The sequence below is a fragment of the Lutra lutra genome, chromosome 6, assembly GCF_902655055.1.
Source record: "Lutra lutra chromosome 6, mLutLut1.2, whole genome shotgun sequence".
Lineage (NCBI taxonomy): Eukaryota > Metazoa > Chordata > Mammalia > Carnivora > Mustelidae > Lutra > Lutra lutra.
The window spans coordinates 37,195,880-37,201,341 of record NC_062283.1 but is presented as its reverse complement, the minus strand read 5'-3'; the positions used below and the strand labels follow the sequence as shown (position 1 = coordinate 37,201,341).

The 5,462-nt window shown below is 39.0% G+C and overlaps 1 pseudogene; it reads right to left on the bottom strand.

Moving 5' to 3' along the window:
• Window positions 1-2,695: 2,695 nt before the first annotated feature.
• LOC125103313 (myb/SANT-like DNA-binding domain-containing protein 4) lies at window positions 2,696-3,890 on the bottom strand (annotated as a pseudogene).
• Between the last annotated feature and the right edge of the window lie 1,572 nt (window positions 3,891-5,462).

Genomic DNA, 5,462 nt, shown 5'->3' with positions numbered 1-5,462 from the left:
GACCTATAGCATACTATATGGACACTGGAGCCAGATGCATCCACATTGACAATTATTACTTGTATTATTTAAAGTGGGATGTGTGGATGATGATAAAAAGCTTTCTTTAGAGTGGACTTTGGTATTTTTGAATCTCGACCATAAGAGGAGATACAAAGCAGGAGCAGAAAGACCTAAAATAGAACGAAAGATGCAATTAGAAATACTCCTTTTTGGGGTGCCCATGTGGCTCCGTGGGTTAAGCCTCTCCCTTCAAATCAGGTCATGATCTCGGGCACCTGGGATTGACCCCCAAAGGTCATGATCTCAGGCTCCTGGGATGGAGCCCCACATCGGGTTCTCTGCTCAGCAGGGATCCTGCTCCCCTCTCCCCCGCCCCTACTCTCTCTGCCTACTTGAGATCTCTCTCTCTCTCTCTCTCTCTCTGTCAAATAAGTGAATAAAATCTTTTAAAAAAGTAATACTCTTTGTTGTTTTTTAGTTAGTGTAGGCAAATTTTATTTCTATGGTAGTAGCATTTATTTTGGGTATGGAAAAATAACACTATTTCAAAGTCAAGGTAATGAAGCAGAAATAAATTTTTTTCTCATATGTCCATACTCAAATAGCACATATGATTTCAAGACATTCTTAAATTAACAAGGAACAAATGCAGAATCCAAGTAGTATCTGTCAACAGAAGAGTTGTATTAAAGCTACATTATCAGTCCTAGAAATCAGAAAATTCAAAGTGATCCCTTGCAGTGATTCTCAACTTTACTGTGCATCAGAATCACCTGGATTATGGAAAAAGCACCTTCAGGGGACTGAAGGCAAATCACCAGGTTAAACAAGCCTTTGGTCTCAGAATAAATACCAAAGGGGCTCATGATACAAACTTGGTTCCTCAGAGAGGGGTAAAGACAAAATACAACATGATATGAGATCAGACCTTCACTTACTGTGTTACTTCTCTGCACCTCAGTACAGGAATAATAATGCTACTCTCAAAATGGTGCTATAAATTAGATCAGATAGTGTATGATTAGTGATTCCCTAATTCATTCATCAGCTACTATCATTATTTCATTATCATCATCATCATCATCATCATTATCAACATTATCTGATACAGAGGGCATGCTTCCCCAGCCCCCATTCTGACTCCCACATAGTCGTTAATATTTTTTTAAAAATAACCACTTGGGCACCTAGGTCGCCCAGCTGGTTAAGTTGGCTGCCTTTGGCTCGGGTCATGATCCTGGGGGCCTGGGATCGAGTCCCGTGTTGGGCTCACTGCTCAGTGGGGAGCCTGCTTCTCCCTCTCCTCCCGCTCTTGCTCTCTCTTGCTATCTCTGTCTCTGTCTCTCTCAAATAAAAAAATAAAATCTTTTAAAAAATAAATGAATAAAAATAAAAAATAACCACTCATTGGTTTCAAGTTCATGGACTGCTAGTACCATTTTTATATTGGTACCATTTTTACTAGCTTCAACCATTCACTTAATATAAGTGAATATAAAATATATATATATATACGAATATATATACATATACATATATATATATATATATATGAATATAAGATAATACAAGATTTCAGTCCATGGCTGAAATGACAATTTTTCTATCTCAACTAAGTTGATGGGGGTGCCTGGGTGGCTCAGTGGGTGAAGCCACTGCCTTCGGATCAGGTCATGATCTCAGGGTCCAGTGATTGAGCCCCACATCGGGCTCTCTGCTCAGCAGGGAACCTGCTTCCCCCCTCTCTCTGTCTGCCTCTCTGACTACTTGTGATCTCTCTGTTAAATAAATAAAATCTGAAAAAAAAACTGATGATGAATTCAAAGAAAAAAGGGAACTAAACCTTAAAAAGTATGTGCTCTAGAAGCATCTAAAGCATCAATAGCCAGATGAGTGAACTGTTTTTCAAAGTGACCCCTTTTAGACAATCTCTGATGTTCCTTGTATCATTTTCTCGGTCTCAGGTTATTTATAGATGGAAACATGGCAGTAAAATACCTATAATCTCCATCACTTCCTATGTCCAATATACCACACAGTAATGTTACATGGTTGAAGCTTTTGGCCAGTCACGTAACTACCTTAATATCTTAAATATCTGAGGTTTTTATATTCTGAAACTATAAACCTAAGCTATAGAGGTACACAGGCTAGGAAAGTGTTTCTCAACCTCAGTAAAACTGACATTTTGTATTGGATAATTCGTTTCTGTGGGGGCTGTCCTGTGCATGGCAGGATATAGGCAGGCATCTCTGGCCTCTACCCTACTACATACCAGTAGCAACCTTTTCTACTTCCCCATTTTGAAAACCAAGTGTCTCCAGATGTTGCCAAATGTCTTCTGAGGGTCAGAAATACCCTTCTCCATAAAGAACTACCAAGCTAGATTTTTATATAGATATAATTGTAAACTGAGTACACAGATTATACAAGATTCTATGCAGTTTTCCTAATTCAAAGAGTACAGCACAATAGTTTCTGCTGTACTATTTATGCTAGGGCACATAGTATTTATGTAATGTACTATTTAAGTATACAGTTACCCACACATAGCTATCTTTTTCCTATTGAAAACACTGACATTAAACAGGAAAAAAAAAAACATAGCTAATCCTGCAACCATCTTATATTACCCAATATTAGAGAAAAACCTATGGTTTACAAACATTTGCTAAACAGAGACTGAGGTAAATCACTGCCAGTGTCCTTCCTTCTGAATTTGAAGTCTCTCTTTCTCTACTTGTAAGTTATTTTTCAACCTGCAGCTTCTCTGATTCAAATTTCAAGAACTATAACCTATCTTTTTCCAGTTGTAAGCTTCTCTCTCAAGTTTTTGTTTTTTTTTAAGATTTTATTTATTTGACAGAGGGAGAGAGAGATCACAAGTAGGCAGAGAGGCAGGCAGAGAGAGAGGGGGAAGCAGGCTCACCACCAAGCAGAGAGCCCGATGTGGGGCTCGATCCCAGGACCCTGAGATCATGACCTGAGCCAAAGGCAAAGGCTTAACCCACTGAGCCACCCAGGTGCCCCCTCTCTCAAGTTTTTAATTCTCTGTTTCTATGTCTTGTGATGGAAATATGGACTTTTGTCCCTGGCCAAGTTCATTTTCCAAAGAGGAGTTGTCAGAGTTGACGAACTGTAGCCTCAACTTCTCTCTTTCAATCTGCGGCCACTCCCTCCGATCTTGAAGGGTTCCTTTTCCACCTGCAGACTTTCATCCCCAATATCCAGGCGTCATCGTTTTTCCAACTGCAATTTCTGTTTCTCTGTGTTTACCAGCAAATGGGGCTCATCTCATGCAGAACTCAATGGTGTCAAGTTCAGAGTAAAAAAACTCATCATATGGGGGAATCAGGAAGTTCATTTTCCCTCCTGGAATCTGATACAACTGATGACAACACTTCCTCCTCAATCTCAAAATCAGGGCTCTGGGGGTCTCTCTCTTCCTCTTGCACCTTAACTTCAATTAAGGCTCCACCTGCATCCCTGAAATCTGCCACATTTTCCCAACCAAAATCTGTATCACTTTGGCATCCAATCTCTTCATCTATCTCTTCAGTGAGAGAGACCTCTAAATCAGGTGCGGGAAGGAGACACCCTGAACCAGCCAGCTGATGTGCATGTTCACCTCGACCTCTTTCTCTTCATAGGTGCCCACCAGTCAAGGTCAGGTACCTTCTTTTCACTTCCCTCCTCATCCCTTATTCTCCTCCTACAGCACTGACACACTGTGCAATCTCCTCTCAAGCCAGCCACTTCATCATGTCAATTGTTATATTAAGCTGCTTGGAAAAAAGGACTTCTTTTCTTTTTGCAATTTCTTAAAAAAGGGTCTGAGTTTCGTGAACATTAAAATTGCTTTTCCTTTTCTTTTTCACCTGCTTCATTTTCCTAACTTAAATGCAGAGTTTTTACAGTAAGGGAAGAGGTGAAAAGCTGAGAAATGCTACAAAGAGCAAAAAGTCAAAGGCAGTCCCTTGTTGGCACCTTTTCTATACTAGAGTTTTAGGACGCCTGGGTGACTAGGTCAGTTAGGCATGTGCCTTCAGCTCAGGTCATGATCTCATGGTTCTGAGATCGAGCCCTGCATCAGGCTCCTTGCTCAGAGGGAGCCTGATTCTCCGTCTGCTTGCTGCTCCCCTTGCTTGTGCTCTCTCTCTCTCTCTGACAAATAAATAAAATCTTTTTAAAAAAATAAAAAAGAAATCAGAGTTTTCCACTCATCTAGTAGCACAGCCAGGTTGGATCATTCCTATGTTGCAGCACACTTCAAAGAATTACTGAAGTGAAAACTTGGCTTTTTCTTTCCTCTAACATTTGCTCTGCCACTATGAGGACCTGGGAGATGGTAGCCCACTTGCTCCAAAGGTCATACGTTCAATACATAACACTGTGAGTAATCCTTGTGAAGAAGATGTAGCACCAATGACATATTACACCTGGGCAATTTTTTTCAAGGGCCAATACTAGAGAATGAAGTTCCTTTTACTCTGGTCACACCTCTGTCAGATTGCCTCTAAGAGGGTTCAGGAATACCAAGAAAAGAACATAACTCCTGAAAATCAAGTTTGGGTAAGTTATTTAAGACCTGAAATTACCTTTTATCCTTTAGGCACCTTTATAGCACCTAGTGTGTGCTCCTGATATAGGCGTATACACCTGACTTTGACATCCCATTTTCTTCAACTTTCCCCAACTGTACACAAGAGCAAGGACTCAGTAGGGGTTGTACAAGTTTGATCATTCTTCTTGTATTTTTTTAAATTGATAAAGAATGTTTCGCTTGTGTTTTAAGATGTAAACCAATGTAAATGTTATTTTTCATCATTAGTCACCACATAGTTTCATTATTAAATAAGAAAATATTTAATAATGAAACTGTTTCATTAATTATTCATTTAATTCATTCATTCATTAATAAATTCATTAATTATTCATTAATCAATTATTCATTGATAAATAATTAAATTCATTCATTTATTAAATTATTCATTTAATGCTGTCCACTTAATCATTTATCGGTACATTTTTGTGTATAATTAAACTTTTTCTAAGTTTTCTGCTCTTTCCCATAGCTGGAAATTTCTAGTTTGTTTTTTGTTTTTCCCACCAAACTCACCACACAATTCAAGATTCTGGCATTCTAAATATGAGGCCATTTGTAGAAAGAACTATTGCTTTATAATGTGTTTTTAAACTTGGAGGCTTAAGTTTGTCTCACTTAGAACCTTTCTGCTTCTTTTCACTATACCAGGTATCATCTGGAAATGCCTAGTCATTGCAGTTTCTTCTCTAGGACGATCACTGGTAATTGCACAGAAACTCTACCATCATCCTCTAGTTTCCACAGACTCACATAAAAACATACTTTTCCCATTAAAAACTACATATTCACATGACCATATGCACGCATTCCTTCCCTGTGTGTGTGTGTGTCTGTCTGTCTGTCTCTCTCTCTC